Source organism: Mauremys reevesii, linkage group 16 (genome assembly GCF_016161935.1).
Source record: "Mauremys reevesii isolate NIE-2019 linkage group 16, ASM1616193v1, whole genome shotgun sequence".
Classification (NCBI taxonomy): Eukaryota; Metazoa; Chordata; order Testudines; family Geoemydidae; genus Mauremys; species Mauremys reevesii.
This window is the reverse complement of record NC_052638.1, coordinates 6,195,396-6,212,855: the sequence shown is the minus strand read 5'-3', so window position 1 is coordinate 6,212,855 and position 17,460 is coordinate 6,195,396. Positions and strand designations below refer to the sequence as shown.

At 48.6% G+C, this 17,460-nt stretch overlaps 1 protein-coding gene across 1 annotated transcript in view; it reads left to right on the top strand.

Annotated features, from left to right (window-relative positions):
- KIAA0895L (KIAA0895 like) overlaps nt 1–17,460 on the top strand; it is a 46,248-nt gene that overhangs the window by 13,001 nt on the left and 15,787 nt on the right. The gene's annotated exons all lie outside the window — the stretch shown is intronic.

The following is a 17,460-nucleotide window of genomic DNA, read 5'->3' as shown; positions in this document are numbered from 1 at the left end:
GCACAGATCAGTAGGGATAACAGAGAAAAGAAGAGTTGGACTCAGAAGTATGATGTATACCAGGGGTTGGCAGCCTATGACACGCATGCCAGAGGTGGCACGTGAGCCGATTTTTGATGGTACACTGCGCGGGCTGAGCCGCTCAGCCCACCGCCGCTCTGGGGTTCCCGCTGCTGGCTTCTGCCAGCCGGGGTCCCGCCGCCGGTTCCACTCAGTGCCTGCCGCTGGCCTGGGTGAAGGAACCCCAGGCTGGCAGCGGGCTGAGACCCCAGCTGGTAAGAGCTGGTGGCCGAAACCCCAGAGCGGGGCGGGCTGAGCCGCTCAGCTTGCCACCGCTCTGGGGTTCCAGCTGCTAGCCCCTTGCCAGCCGGGGTCCCGCCGCCAGTCCCTCTTAGCACCAGCTGCTGGCCTGGGTGAAGGAACCCCAGGCTGGCAGCGGGCTGAGACCCCTGGTAAGGCTGGGGGCTGCTGAAACCCCAGGGGGGGCTGAGCCGCTCAGCTTGCCACCGCTCTGGGGTTCCAGCTGCTAGCCCCTTGCCAGCCGGGGTCCCCGCCGCAGCCCCACTCACCTTGCTTCCGGTTGGAGTTCCAGCGCAGACCCCCTGCCAGACAGGGTCCAGGCTTCCAGCCCTGCTCAGCCCTACCGGCCGCCAGCTCCACTCACCTCAGCTGCCGATCTGGGGTTCCAGCCACTGACCTCCTGCCAGCTGGTTATCAACTTATAACTCAGAAGCCCATGTGCAGCTTAAAGTATCCAAATACGTGCCAGACATTGGAAAACTCAGCAAGGAAAAGCAAGGGCAAGGATCACACTAAACTGATAAGATCAGCATTTTAATTTAATTTTAAATAAAGCTTCTGAAACATTTTGAAAACCTTGTTTACTTTACATATAACAGTAGTTTGGTTATATATTATAGACTTAGAGACCTTCTAAAAAACGTTAAAATGTATTACCGGCACGCGAAGCCTTAAATTAGAGTGTGTACATGAAGACTCGGCACACCACTGCTGAAAGGTTGCTGACCCCGATGTATACTGTGACGGGTTGGATCACAGAAACCCCCTTGGAAGCTGCCACCTGGTGTGCCAAGACTACTTCTGCCCCTGCTTTCCCTGCCAAGCTCGGGACCCCAGCACCCTGTCTTGCTGAGCCAGACATGCCCGTCTGCTCCAACACAGATCCAGGGTCTGAACCATGTGCCCCAAAGATGCAGACTTAACTGGAAGCAGCTCACAGAAGTGTTCTTGACTTTAACACTCAGATGCCCAACACCCAATGGGGTCTAAACCCAAATAAATCCGTTTTACCCTGTATAAAGCTTATGCAGGGTAAACTCATGAATTGTTCGCCCTCTATAACACTGATAGAGAGATATGCACAGCTGTTTGCCCCACCCCCAGGTATTAATACGTACTCTGGGTTAATTAATAAGTAAAAAGTGATTTTATTAAATACAGAAAGTAGGATTTAAGTGGTTCCAAGTAGTAACAGACAGAACAAATTGAATTACTAAGTAAAATAAAATAAAACATGCAAATCTAAGCCTAATACAGTAATAAAATTGAGTACAGATAATCTCACCCTGAAAGATGTTTCAGTATATTTCTTTCACAGACTGGACGCCTTCCTAGTCTGGGCACAATCCCCTTGTTCCAGCTCAGGTGGTAGCTAGGGGATTCCTCATGATGGCTCTCCTTTGTTCTGTTCCACCCCTTTATATATCTTTTGCATAAGGCGGGAATCCTTTGTCCCTCTGGGTTCCTATTCCCCCCTTCTCAATGGAAAAGCGCCAGGTTAAAGATGGATTCCAGTTCAGGTGACATGATCACATTTCACTGTAAGACTCATTACCCACTTGCCAGCACACATGTATATAGGAAGACTTACAGGTAAAACAGAGCCATCTGCAGTCAATTGCCTTGGTTAATGGGAGTCATCAAGATTCCAAACCACCATTAATGGCCCACACTTTGCATAATTACAATAGACCCTCAGAGTTATTTCATATTTCTAGTTTCAGATACAGGAGTGGTACATTTATACAAAGAGGATGAGCACACTCAGTAGATTATAAGCTTTGTAATGATACCTTACAAGAGACCTTTTGCATGAAGCATATTCCAGTTATATTAGCATATTTTCATAAAATCATATAGAGTGCAACGTCACATATACCAACAAAGCCAAAATTAAACATAGCTATTGATTGAGAGGAAGAAATTTGGGAACCCATGATTCTTAGAACCCAGCAGTGAGAGTGGGTAAGTAAGTGTGAGCTTGCCACACGAAGTGGCTGCAAACAAATCTGATGTAATTTTGTGCCGCAGGAGCGTCACCTAGAGTAGCAGGGTTTTAATAGCACTTCTCTATATGGCTCTGGTATCTGCAGCTGGAAATATTGTTTTCACTTCTGAGCACTTCAGAACCAGGAAGATGTTAACAAACTGTAGCACAAACAGTTCTAGGAATGTGGCACAGGAAAGCCTCAAGGCATTTTGGCGTAAAAGTGATATCCAGAGTGACTACATAAATCATGTTGATTCCAAAACACAGTGTTACCAAGCTGAGTTTTCACCCTTTGTGGACTAAATCCAGTTCCTGTGGAAGCAAGCACCCTTGTCTTGACTACAGTGGAGTTATACCAGAGCACCAGTGAGCCCAGTGGCAGCTGTAAAACGTGCAAAAAAAATACACATTTATCTTAGTTTATACAGCTGCTCCTCATATTAAATATGGGAGCCAAAGATCTAACCAAATATAGCCAATACTGGCCCATCTTGAGCTCTGTTCATGGCTCGCAGGGTGCAGAAAGCTGCCCTAAAAGGACTGCTGAGGATTCAGCTAGCGCAGCTCTGCGCCACTCCCTCCTGGCCCCATACCATAGGGGGCACAGATTCACAGACTTTTAAGGAAGAAGGGACCACTGTGGTCATCTTGTCTGATCTGTATAACACAGGCCAGAGAAGTCCCCTGAATTAATTCCTGTTTTATTCCAGGAATTAAGATTTTCTAAAATTAATTCCTGAAATCAAACATCCAATATTAATTTAAACATTTCTAGTGACAGAGAATACACCACAGCCCATAGTAAGTTGTTCCAATGCTTAATTACTCTAACTGTTAAAAAATTGAGCCTTGATTTCTAGTCTGGGTTTGTCTGGCTTCAGCTTCCAGCCATTGTTATAACTTTATCTGCTAGATTGAAGAGGCTTCTGTCAAATTTCAGTTCCCTACCTAGGCACTTAGACTGTAATCAAGTTACCCCTTGACCTCTGTTTGGTAAGCTAAATAGGCTGAGCTCCTTGCCTATTGCTGTGAGGCATGGTTTCCAATCCTTGAATCGTTCTTGTGGGTCTTCTATGAACCCTCTCTAGTTTTTCAACATTCTTCTTGAATTAGGGATACCAGAACTGAACACAGTATTCCAGCAGCAGTCGCTCCAGTGCTAAATACAAACGTAAAATAATCTCCTTTTTCCTTCTTGAGAGTCCCCTGTTTACACATCCATTATTCACATTAGCCCTTTTGGCCACAGTGTCACACTGGGAACTCACGAGCAGGCACGCACCAGCGATCACCATCAGGGTAAGAGCCCTTTTGGGGCCATTACAGAGCAGGACATATATATATGAGCAGCCCTTACTGCCATAATTTGTGCCAGGGGTCAGAATCTGTCCTCTGGAAGCCCTGGAATTGGTCATGTACCAAGATGGCATAAAGCTGCTTTTGTCTTTACCCCACTCCAAGTCCTGCACTGAGCACAGTTTGACTGGCCCATTATAGCTGAGAGTGTATATTATATCAGACATGCCATATATAAAATGTATGAGGATCTGCTATCTTTAGTCACCAGGGCCCACTCAGTGGGATATCTTATGGTAATGTGTTTCAGCTGTGATGCTGTACAGTAATTAACATCAGTTAGCAGTGGTCAGGCTAGCTAGGGCCTGAGGTCAGTGAGTCACTGTGCTGGAAGCTGGAGAAATGTCAGTGTGTGACAGAGCTGCAGCACTGCACAAGACTGCTGGGGTGACGGGGAAGTGAGCTGCAGCTCATCGTGAGCGGGTTGGAAATTAGAAAAGCAACTTCAGCATCAAGGGGCAGGGGCCTGAAAGCACTGCGGGAGGAAACTTGCTTCAATAAATACAAGTCTCGGCTGGGGTTTGTTCAGTGGGGCTGATTGTTAACTTTAAGACGTGAAGTTATGAATGTAATTCATGTTCCAATACGCGGAAGTGACACAGCTCACCTAAAAATATTTTACAGAGCTCTAAATGAAGTAACACCCCCTCACCGCTGCATGTTCCCCCAGAGATCATTGGTGGGCTTTATCTCACTTCTGTGGTGAAATTCAAACAATTTGTAAGATTTTATAAAGAATTTGCAGACCAACAGCAGCGTTTGATTGTGCGGACATTGACTGGCATAGGCTGATTGAAGGGTGTAGCCAGCTGACAGGGTCTGTACGTGCTAGAATTCCTCCTGGTATGACAAGAGTGTTTGCTTCGTAGTTGATCAGGCAGTATGTAGCTTGGTGTTGAAGATTTGGGTGTAAGAGGATTTTGGATTAGACATGACTCCCATTCCTCTGTTTGGCACTGGCCAACCATCAAGAATGTAATTGGGCAAGATCAGATTTACTCTCACTCCTAGTGAATGCTGTACTTACCAGCAGCGTAACAGCGTAGGCCTTGGATTGCCAGAGGCCCTGGAACAAGGCCAATCAGTGTGACATTTATACACACCCAAGGCTAGCAGGTCTAAAAGATGACCTGTCCTGCAGATTAATCTGTCCAATGTCTCTGTCACTGCAGTGACCGAGTTTTTCAGACAGGTAAGCACATCACAAACCAACTAGTTCACACTGTCGTGGTTTTAGGAGTTGAATTTCCTGAAGGTAATAGACCATGTGTCTTTTGGATCCAATCCTTTCTCCTACTACTTCTCAAGACAATATACGACAATATACTCCAAGCATAGGCGCCAACTCCCTGTGTGTTCCAAGACTGGAGCACCCACTGGCAGCGCGCTGCCCTCCCCGGCCTCAACTCATCTCCGCCTCTGCCTCCTCCCCTGAGCATGCAGCCGGCTCCGGCTTCTCCCCCCTCCCTCCCAGTGCTTGTGCTGCGAAACAGCTGTTTCATGTGGCAAGCCTGGGAGGGAGGGGGGAGGAGGAGGAACGTGTCATGCTTGGGGGAGGAGGTGGGGCCGGGGCGGGGATTTGGAGAGGAGTCCAATGGGGCAGGGAGGAATGGAGTTGGGGCAGGGACTTTGGAGCAGAGGTGGAGTTGGGGCGGAGGAGGGGCCGGGGGGTGGGGCACGAGCATCCACTGGTGCTGAAAAAAGTTGGTGCTTGTGACTCCAAGCTCATTCCTCTGTCCTTGTTCATCAGAGCAGTGTGTAAAGCCAGGACTCCTAGCACCACTGCATGGATTTCTGCTGTTTGATCCAAAGAGGTAACGCCTTTACCTAGAAGGTTCCTATCGACTCAACATGAACATCCAACACAAACTGACCCATTGGTTCACTAATCACCCGCACCCCGCAAAAAAAACAACAACAACTAAAAATCACCTTTTGACCTAGTGGAAGCAAGTATCATTCAGCCCCTTTTTCCAGATGGTGAAAATGAGAACAGAGATTCCGCAAGCTCGTGTCCCATTTGCCAAGATGGGTTTTTAACTGAAGTAGTATGTTTTCATAGCTGCAGAGTTTAAGAGCTCCTCACATCGCTCAGTTCTCTGGCATCCCACTATCCTTCCCTGTGGAATTGGACAGTTGAGGTTGTGAACAGACCGTGTGGGATTCCAGCCCTATATGCCACTCCGGCAGAGTGTAGGAAACATACACAACTCGCCGGGGCTCAGTGGAGTATCTCCTCCTCCCCCCCCCACCCCGTGCAGGCACTGCATTGCTCTGCCTGAGGTAGCCCTACACTGGCACCCCTCTAACGGCTGGGGTGCAGTCAGGGTGGAGCCATGTTGCCCATTGCTATACCCTGCTGAGGTATTCCTGGGAGGCTGCCATAACTTACAGAAGCCCCCAGGGTTGCCTGAGTTACACCGGGAGTGGGATGGGGAGTGCTCCCAGAACAGATCAGAATCGGGAGGCCACTCTACCTTTGGCCTGGGCCAGGCATGCTGGGTCTCCGCCAGTGGCAGCACAGAATCTCAGCCACACCATTTAATTTAAACATGATCAGAACGTTGTAGTGAAAATTCAAGTACTTGAAAGCCAGGAAACAGGGAACTAATATGGTGTGGACACAATTTCAGTGTCCTCTAGCTGCCTGTCCCCAGCCAGATCCCCACCTGCAATTCTGGGGTCTCCTGAGGAGCTGCATTCAATAGCAGTAGTATATACAGTCAGACGTGTCGATGAAGCACCACTGATCGTGTCTAGAGCCCAGCCTCACCCAACAGCCTAGTCTGACACCACAGTGATGGACTGCAAGTGGGCTGCAAAGGGGGCTCCTCCCCACCTAGGCTGTGTCTAAACTGGAACTCAAGGTGACTGGCAGTTAACACCTTTGCAAATGCTAATCTAGACTAAGCCAGAGCACTTTAAATCCTGGACCAAGCACTTGTGAGTGTCTAGATTAGCATTTGCAGCAGCCCAGCTCTCTCACCTCCCCCACCCCTGCCCTGACCAGTCAGAAGCTGACTGCAGAGAACCCTAATGGGCTGCTTGGGCCAAGCAGTGGTAGTGGCTTCCAGAGCAGTGAGGGTGTAGCTCCCATCCTCCCTCTATCCCTGGTCTCTGGGCATCAAGGGATATACTGATCTGGGATCGAGGAGCATTCCACTGGTAAGTCTTTTTGCCTTACAATTGATGCTGAGTATTAAAGACTTCCTTCAGGATGGTTCAGGCCGTAGATCCTGACCCTGTCTGGCTCTGTTCTGGCTCAGGGCGGAGGTGATGTTGCAAGAGCTCATAGAGACCTCCCCACACTGTCCATGACTCTTCTAGCTGCTCCCACTCCCTGCAGCAAAGGAACTCCCTGCCTATACTGGTGAGTATTGCACTGTTATGATATGCAGCTAAAGTGGTCGTTGACGTGGCTTCATTCTGCATTGTGCTGGCCTTGCCCATGGAGACAGTTGGTGTATGAAGGACAGGACTGACTGGGTGTGTCTACCCTGCAGCTGGGAGCGTGCCTCCAAGCCCCCGTAGACAGACTGGAGCTAGCTCTGCTCAAGGCAACATGCTAAAAATAGCAGGCTGCACACTGCAGCATGGGCTAACCACCTGAGCTCAGAGCCGGGCAGGCTTGGACTCAAGCCACCACCTGAGCTGCAACCCTCCTCTCAGCTCCTGAAGGGTGGGGTGGTGAAATATCCTTGGCTTCTTCCTGTATCAGCCCTGATTGGCTGCTCCTGCCCAGAAGGTGGGGCAGTCGGGAAGGCAGCCAGTCAGAGGAGGGGTTCTCTCAGGCAGGGCTGAAATTCGTAAGGAAGTGGAGCTTCTTGCAGCATTGCCGACTGGCTCCAGGCTGGCTGAAATCTCGTCACCCGAAGAAATTGTGAGAGCTGGTGACTCTTTGTTAACACTTGTGTGATCCTCCCACTATTCTGTGGTACCTTGGGAAAAATCTCACATGGCCCAAACTTTCCAGGATAGGGGCCTGAGACAGGGACAGTTCTGTACAGTCTGCAGAAAGTAGGCATTCCCCACTTGGGGACTGATCAGCCAGGACTCCTGACAAAATACACTCGGACATGTTAGTATCTAGAATCGTGTCCTGCGTTCCTAGCCCTCCCCAGCGCATCTTTACAGGTAGCAGCCACCCCTTTGCTGCATACCCAGAACATGGAGTATTAAAGAATGCTTCACTCTTGACGTTAGCCCCTGGTGCATTGGTCAAAGAAGGTATCTTTGTGCTGCTCGGTAGCCAAGGTGGTTTCAGCTGTAAATATTGCACCCTCAAATGCCTCTGATTGTCCAGCTGTTTCTTAAAAACAATGAGGAGTCCGGTGGCACCTTAAAGACTAACAGATTTATTTGGACATAAGCTTTCGTAACCTCCCTCCAGTCTGATAGTTCACTTTTCAGCACAACCTGTTGTCATCTCCCCTTTAGCCAGCTCCTTAGTCGCCTCACAATTCTGTACTAATCACCATCTTCTCCAATTTAACTAATAGCTTCCCACATGGTGCCATGTCAGCGCTTTACTGAAGTCCAGGTCATTAGATTTACCGCATTTCCCTTGTCTAAAAACTCAGTTATCAAAGAAAGGTATCAGACTAGTCTGGCACGAAGCAGGTAATGAGTTATCTTTACCAGTTCCATTTAAGCCCCATAGTTTGCATGAACCACATCTGTGTGGAGAAGAGTCGGCTAAGCTAGAGCGGGGCTGTAAAGGACATGAGTATCCTGCAGTTTGTAGGGAAAAATTCAAAGAAGGGTTGTTCCCCTACTCAGAAATCTTTTCATTTCCTGTGATGCAGCCCACAAAGGTGGGTTCTTTGAAAGTGGAAAATATGTCACACTAGACGTGCAGACTCACCCTTGCGGTGCCTCCTGCTGGTGACTCCTGGGAATTAGCTCGTTCCAGCTCCGGAGCACCCTCTGCAGGCCAGTGATCCACCTGTCCTCTGGCCCCTGTGTCCCTCCTGGACCCGGTGCCCTTTTACATGGGGTGCTGCGCCCTGGCAGTAACCCCCCAGTCTTAGGGTCTTCCCTCCCCAGGGAACCCCCACCCTCTATCCCCACCTTGCCTCAGAATAGGGCTACTGCCAGTCATGGTCTAGCCCCCGTGCCCTGGGGCAGACTGCAGTATCAGCCACTCATCACTGGCAAGGAGGGTTTGGACCTGCTGCCTTGGCCTCCCCCTGGACTGCCCTCTGCAACCCCCAGTACCCGTTAGCCCAATGCTAGGCCGCAGCCTGGGGCTTTCCAGGCTGGAGCTCCCCAGCTCCTCTGCCTTCCCCCAGCCCTGCTCCACTCAGGTACCTTATGTCTAGCTCCCTGCAGCCAGGCCCTTCTCCCTCTGTAGCTAGAGAGACTTTTGGGCTTCTGGCTCACAGCCTCTTCTAGGGGCCAGCTGGGCCTGACTGGGGCATGGCCACAGCTGAGCCTACTGTCCCCAATCAGCCCAGGCTTCTTGCCCCAGCCCCAGCCCTCTCTTGGGCTGTTTTAAGCCCTTCAGGGCAGGAGCAGGGGACCACCCTGCTACACACACTGAATATTGTAAGTCGCAATCTCTTGTATTAGAGCTGATCAGAAATGTCCCAGCAGAATGGTTTTGACAGATTGCCCTCCCATCTCCTCAGGAGCCCACTTGGCTGGCTGCTGGTGCCACCAGGGCTCCCAGGATCCTGGGGCCCTCTGGCGGGCTGCCATGACCCAAGGCCCCAGGCTCCCTGGGCAGGTGGCTCGGGCTCCCTGACTCCCTGGGAAGCCAGTTGCCCAGCTACATGGGGAACTTGTCAAAAAATTTGGTTCCTTGTTCCCCACACAGCCCAGCCAGAGCCAGATAACGAGGATTTTCAGCGGTGCCCTGGGCTTTGTGGAGGAGTCACGCTTTTTGATACAGGAACAGCGTGAATGGCAGCTGCTCATCCAACAACAGAGAATTCGGCAGGCAAAGAAGACTGGCCCAGAGGTGAGCTCTTGTCCCACCATGGACTGCCCGGCCTGGGGAAAGCACTTCTTGTTAGAACAGGAGAACTTTGATCCTGCTGGGCAGTTCGTATTCTCCTGCGCATTCCCAGGATTTAATGCTCTAAATTCAATCCTCCTTGTTTCCTTCATACAGGGCCAACTGCCAGCCCTCCCTGCCCAACACCTTGCCCAGCCCTCCCTGCCAGCGGAGGAGTGTGCGTTCCTTGATGGCCTGACAGTGGAGATCTGCAGGCTGATGAGAGAATGTCCTGCTCGTTCCTCCTACAAAACCAGCGGATCAGAAGTGTCAGAAATATGGTGCAGGTCTGGGCAGGGCACTGGACACCAGATGGGCAGAAGAGCAGGCTAGGACTGAGTCTGGCATCAGAGTCAACAGCTGCACTGCAGGCACCAAGTTTCCTTAGAAGGACACTGTTGCTGGCATTGAACTGGGACATTCCTGCATGGGCAGCAGGAGAACAACCTTGGTGATGCAGTGTCCTCTAGCTCCGTTCCATTTAACTCTGGCCGAACTTACCTTGACCTCAGCCCCAGCTGGAACACATCCTCACCATCACACAGACCTGGCATGGGACACTGGATTATCAGACAGAAACTTGGTTAAATGCTGTTAAGATTGCAAATTGAATCCCTTAGAAATCAGGAAATAGCTACAATAAGTTTGCACCAGCACCCTTAACTCAGTCCTCTTGTGCATAGACATTCTAATACAGGTTCTGACCCTGCACTGCCCTCCAACTTGTCTAACCATTTAGACATGTGAAAAATAAATACAAAGTGGAGTGAAACATTGTCAGATCAGAACTGTCCACTCGCCCCGTGGGAGTGTTTTACAGGCATTTAGCACAGGTGTCAATGATGACATGCAGGGAAGACAGTGGGGGATCAGGCAGTCTTTAACTGCACGACAACATGCTCCTGTTTCTGTGGAATCACGGGGTCATTCAAGCCCTGACTCAGGAAAGCATCCCTAGTGAAGGCAGCACTTACGGACACACACAAGTCCTATTGCACATGCTTAAAGTGCTGTCCTGAGACACTGCTTCGGTGTGCAGGTTGGACATTGCACAGTGGAAGAAGGAAGTTGCTACATTTATTTTTAAATAACTTAGTAGAGCAGATGTGCACACACGATACTTGTGGCCAAACCAAACTGAAATCAACCCCTTTCTCTGCAAGTTCCAGGCACTATTTTTCACTCTGTCATTCCACAACAGATGGTTTTTATTCTATTAAATGCGTGCAGCCCAGCCTCGTGACAGCACACTGTCCTGCCTGCACTCCTGAAGTAGATTCTTCTCTCAGTGAGGCTGGTGCAGATTTGAAACTCATTGACTTTAATGGATTTACTTCAGATTTGTCCTGCTGTAACAGATTTGGATTAGAACAAGTCAGGGATCCATGGGACCCTTGCCTCATTCCCAGAGCCCCATCCATCCTGTGCACTGAATGAGATAGGGCTCCTGGGGGAAACAATAGCGTGTGATCATGTAATTAAAGACTGCACTGTAGTACCATAAATCACACACATACATGGGTCAGAATTAAGGTTACTCGGACAACCTTAACTTCCTGGCATTTCTAAACTTTTGAGTGTTCCACTTTGTAACCTTAAGGTTCTTTTATTTAGATGGTTTGGCTAGCCCAGGGGTTGGCAACCTCTGGCACGTGGCTCGCCAGGGTAACCCCCCCGCCCCCAGCGGGCCAGGCCAGTTTGTTTACCTGCCGCGTCGGCAGGTTCGGCCAATTGTGGCTCCCACTGGCCACGGTTCGCCATCCCAGGCCAATGGGGGCGGCGGGATCCCGCAGACAGTGCGTCCCCCGGCGCGCGCCGCTTCCCACCGCCCCCATTGGCCTGGGACACCAACACAAGAACTCAAAAAGCAAGCCAAGATCGGAATTCATCTCAAAATATCCTGTTGGTTAAGGCAGAGTGCCATTTCATTCATGCATGTGCATGAAACACAGAGACTCGTAGAGTAGGTGCAGCACAGGTGCAAAGTATCATTACAGCCTCATAGCTCAGCTGAATTGAAGTTGATTTTTTGCTGGAAAACTGAAAGGCTCTTCTCCTCACTAAGGACTATGGCAAGCTTTGACTTTCCAAGCTGAAAACCTTCACCCCAAAATAAAACCAGTGGAAAGAGGGGATTTTTAATGGAAATGGTCAGCAACCTTAACTGTAAGTGCCTTGCAGCTCCAGCCATCACTGCAGCCCAAAGTGCTGAGTTCACCTGGCGCGTCACTGAGCACTGACATTTTGGGACACCCTGGTGGGTTTGCTGTCGGTTCTTTTCATCAGAAGATGTTTTACTGTTATCATTCCCTTTGTATTGCAGTGTCTGTCAAACCATTGCTTGTTTAACACGGGATTTCCAATAAATCACCATTAGTTGAAATAACAACTTTGCCTCTCTAGTTCCTTTCCCTATCTGACGTGCGCAGTGGTTCCGTGAGCAGAAAGATGTGGACTATCGTGCTGAAAGCTCCAACCCTCGTTTACTCAGCTGAACCAGGCTGTATTGGAGAAACCTGTGGCAAAGAGACCCATGGTCCGTACTGGGCTGTGACCCCACTGCAGCTAGTGGAGCTTACGACAGTGTAAAACAGCTGCCGGTCAAGGAGAGCCAGCCCAAAGAGCGGAAGACAATGCTCTGAAAAATGGCTTTACACAATTGTGCTTGATCCATGTGGCTCCCAGGGCCTTGTTGTGATGTTTTCTTCGAGTTCCCAGGACTGTCAGTCCCCTTGTTACCCCCCTGCCTGCAAGTCAGAGACTTGCAATTCCCCTGTGATATCCAGCTCCTGTCACTGACTACTCACAGAAATATCAGGTTTGCTATCCCCAAGGGGACAGCATACACACCAGCTTGTTTGAGTCAACTGAGGATCAGCGCCTATATAATATCACAGCACTGAGATATATTCATAGTGAAAACAAGTTTTTTTATCAAAGATAAAGATTTACGAGATACCGAGTAAGGATAATGGAAACAGAAAGGTTATATATAAAACAGAACCCATCACGCTTTCTAGAGACCAAACCTAACTTTTACAGCCTAACCACTTGTCTAAAAGGAGCCTTACCTCACTTGTATGTCCTTCACAGTGCTCCCAACCAGGGCAGCTTGGCATCCTGTTTTCATGAATGTGATCACACTGTCCAATTCCTTCCTCGGCTGCAGGATAAAGAGGTGTCCTTTTGCCTTCTCCTTATAACCCCCAAAATTCATTGTTTTGTCCCTAGGGTAAAGGGGCTTAGTGCTTCATTTACATGTGCCCCGAGGCAGAGAGGTGAACATATATCCTTTGTCTGGCTGAAACCTGTTTCTCAATCCTCCCTTGATTCAGACTTCCTTAGGAATATATTTTCGGTATACACACACGCACACAAAACATTGTACATGGTATTTGTACATATATGTCACAACCATGTTAATGACCAATGTGACCTTGGCTTTTATTGACGACCCCACCTGTATGGATAAATACTATGTCAGCCATGTGCTAGGGGTGGTGAGGTTGTGAGGCCTGTGTGATGTTATGAGTTTAATATAATATCTCATTGAAAGGTGACAGGGCCAGAAAGAGTTAGTTATCTCACAGACTGACCTGACCCATGGCCAAACTTTAGAAACTGGTTAGGAAGATACGTAAATGAATAGAGCTTTGAAATGCAAGTCTGCATTGTTAGAGTTAGAAGTTTGCTCAGGTCTTGTGATATAAGCAAACAAGTCTTGTCTATTGCTATAGCTTTGAGTCAAAGATCAAAAAGGGAATATTAACATTTAGGAAGATACTTAAGTGAAACAGTATTATTGTCTATATGTCTCTTTGAAGGTTGTGGTAACCTGTATCTGAACTGTTTAATGGATAAATTATCCTGTGCTAATTGCCATAATGTTTAGGAGAAGAGAAGTTAAGCCTATTGTTTTCTCAGGCCAAAAGGCTGCAGAAAATGTATAAAAACCCTGTGACATGGTCCTTCTTCATCTCAGATCTGCTTTGGGTTTCAAGAGGGGGAAACCTTAAGCCATAAGGATTGAGATCCCCAGTCATTGACTGGAGTCACCCTGAACAGGAGACATTGGACTATATCCTATGGACTATTTCTAAAAGACCTTTTGGCAACTACATACTCATCTCTACTATGTATCTGAACCTCAAGAATTGAATTCAAATCTGTCTGTATATTGATCTTTTAACCAACACTCTCTCTCTTTTCTTTTTAAATAAATTTTGGCTTAGTTAATAAGAATTGGCATTAGGCGTGTATTTTGGGTAAGATCTAAGTTATAATTGGACCTGGGTATGTGGCTGACCCTTTGGGATTGGAAGAATCTTTTATTTTATATGATGAGATAAGATTTTCAGGAATCATCATCATATCTGACGTGTGTCTGGATGGAGGCCTGAGGCTGGGCACTTTAAGGGAACTGCATAGTTTGAACTTCTGAGTAACCAGTGAGGTACTGTAGAAGCTGTTCTGTGCTGGCTTGGTAAATTTAAGTATTGGAATATCCACCAGCATTTGGGGTTTGTCTGCCTCGTTTTGTTTGCAGTTCACCCTAATTGAGTGACCTCAGCTGGCTCCCACAGGCAGCATGGTCACAGCCTGTCAGGAGTTGCTGTTACAGAACAGTGAACCCTTTGCTAGTTGGCAGTGAGGGGCTCTTAGGGTCACACTTGGTAGTCTCGTTTTCCCTGAGAAACTGCTTTGCCCTTTATGAAGGTGTTAAAATACCATGTGCCTGCAGGCTTCAGAGAGCAGCCCCTCCATTGCAGACCCCAGAAAGAAGAGCATAGGAGAGACAAACATTAGCAAGAGCCCAGAGCATCCCCCACAAATCTCCTTCGGTCCCCAAACCAATCGTTATAAATGTACCACAAGGGTATGTTCCTCCCTAAGTCCCCAAGAGCAAGTCCTGCCATGCGGGTGCCTCATCACAGGCAAGGCCAAAGGGAACTCAGCCTGCACGTCTCAGCCCTTATTGCTCCTAAATGGGAGACCACGAGAGACGGAAGACAGGATGGATAAAAGTGGGTCTCAAGGCGGCAGTCCCTACCTGGGACGTGTTACTGCAGGGGAATCTGTAGGTTTGGGACCGTGACACGCACAGTGAATAAGAACTATTAAAGCAGAAGCAAAACCTGAATGAGCAGAGGACTTCCTTCCTCTAGGTGTAGCCACTGGCACAAGTGCCAGAGGGCACTGGAGGAGGAGGAGTTCTTTGCTTGTGTCAGGTTGGGCCATGCACTGGTACATACATGGCTGCTTGGGAAGGACAGACCCAAATCCTCTACTTGGGCCACTTCCCATATTGCCCCCTCACTCTGCATAGTTCATTGGGACAGGAAACAACCCCACGTGTTCATGGGTTAGGCCTCAAAAAGTCATTTCCACATACGTGGAGACTGTAAAGAAAATGGCAGGTGGGAGGTGTGTGGGGAAATGAAGGTAAAGGAGGAATAATAAGGTGAACAGTATTACTATGTTCATTGTAACAGGTCCATCACTGGGGCTTGTGCTTAAATCAGGCAAAGGCAAATACACTATCTGATGTCCTTGAAAGTTCGTCTTAGATCTGCCACACTGTTCACCCCGTGCTGGCCTTTCGATGAGGCTGAGACCACTGGGCCAAAGTTAACCTGTGTAGGTTCTGACCCAGGAGCTGGTGAGCCAAAGTGCCTGGTCAGCAGAGCCGGCTCCAGGGGTTTTGCCACCCAAAGCGGCGGGGTGGGGGGGAGAGAAAGCTGTGATCGCGATCAGCGGCAGCTCCACCGCGCCGCTTTCTTCTTCAGTGGCAATTCGGCGGCAGGTCCTTCCCTCCCAGAGGGACCGAGGGATCTGCCGCTGAAGAGCCCGACGTGCCGCCCCTTCCCTTCGGCCGCCTCAAGCACCTGCTTGCTGAGCTGGTGCCTGGAGCCGGCCCTGACGGTCAGCTATGGAATATTTGGGGCAGGCGGCACCAGAGAGCGTGTTTCAGTATAGGCTAGCCATGTCTCTGGCTGTGGGGACTGTAAGGTAATTGGGAACCTCTGGCTGGACTTAGAACAAAAGTTCCCCAAGCCAGGTGAGCCGATGCTGCTGCTCCTATCAGAGAGAGCAGGAATGGGCTACTTGGTTTTTTCAAGTTCACCAGCAGATGGCGCACAAACAAGAATCTAGCAATCATGTAATGCATTCTAATCATGGACTGGCCATTATACGAGGCTGACGTATGAGGCAGCCAACATTCTGGCTGTGGTTCCGCACAGAAGGGACCCAGTGTGACAGAGTTCTACTGGCTGCCTGGATGAGATACTTATTACAGATGTAAATGACAGCTAATTTGAGAGACCTAGTCCTGTTCCGCCGTGGTTTGAAGGGTCTGTGTTTCTGGGAAAGAAGGGTTTTTTTCACTAGTGGGTCATAGAGCTTAGCCCCTGAGGCCTCTGCCAGAGAAAACAGAGATACTAAGAATGTCACAAGTCACCGCTGAGATCCTAGTGAGCTCTGGTTACTTCATTAACTGGAAAACTTCTTCTGTCCTGTCTACAGTAAAAATCCCACAAACTCAAAACCCTGCACTGTGGTTGTTCAGAACGGATAAGGGTGAAGAATGTCACAAGACATTTGATGCAGACCAATAGCCTCATTTCTTTGAAGGTGCTAGTAGAATTTGATGTCCAGGTGGAGCCTGACCTGTGGGGAGAAGTGGGTTTGCTCACAAATGGCAGATGGGACCAAAAGGCCAGCCAGTCACTTTCAGAACCTCAAGTCAAGCAGATTAAAAAATGTGCTCAGATGTAGCACAGCGTTCTGTTTGGAGTGAAGAAATTCCAGGAGTTTCTGTAGGAGAGAAATTCTGCTTTAAGCACAGACACAGAATCACTGGTCACAATTCTTGACTCCAAACTGGGATGGTTTTAGCAGCTTCGGAATTACAGAAATGTGTTCTGAAGCTAACATCTTATCACTGTGCCACCGGGTACAAACCGCCTGAAAACTACAAAAGTACTTCTGCCGTTAAAGATTAGAAAGACCCAAATCCCATTCTCAGAATCTCCTTTGTGGAGATTCTGTTTCTGATGCTGCAAAGACTGAATGACACTTTCTGCTTATGGCACATAGCAAACTCTATTACCAACTCCCAGAGTACTTTATAGAGTTGTCATCACCCTCCATTTGCAGAGTGGAAAACTGAGGCACAGCAGAGAGAGGAAGGGAGCTGCCTGAGGTAACGCAGCCAATTCCAGGGTACTTGGACCTAGACTGCAGTCCACCAGGGTACAGCTCTCTTCCTCACCACAAAATTAAGACAAAAGACTTGGTCTTAAAAGAGAGAATCCTAGCAGGTGATTTGACTATTGTCAGTGAAGAATGATGTAAGCTAGAAGCAGCTCAAAAAGAGAATTCAGCAGAGGGACTATAATGCGGGGTTTCCATGCAGTGATACCAGAATCCATGCCAGCTTTCAGAATTCCACTGTGAATTCAAGCCCCACTGGCAAAGCTTGAGTAAGAACTGGTGGCCAGTTCTACTGCTCTTCCCTGCCGCCCCTCCATCCATAAAACTTGCCAACCTGTCAAAGAAAGCTATTAGTTTGGTTTGACTGTGATTTGTTCCTGACAAATCCATGCTGACTGTTACTTATCACCTTATTGTCTTCTAGGTATTTGCAAATTGATTGCTTGATTATCTGCTCCATTATCATTCCGGACTGAAGTTAAGCTGACTGGTCTGTAATTCCCTGGGTTGTCCTTATTCCTCTTCTTATAGATTGACACTATATTTGCCCTCTTCCAGTCCCCTGGAATCTTGCCTGCCTTCCATGAGTTTTTGAAGATAA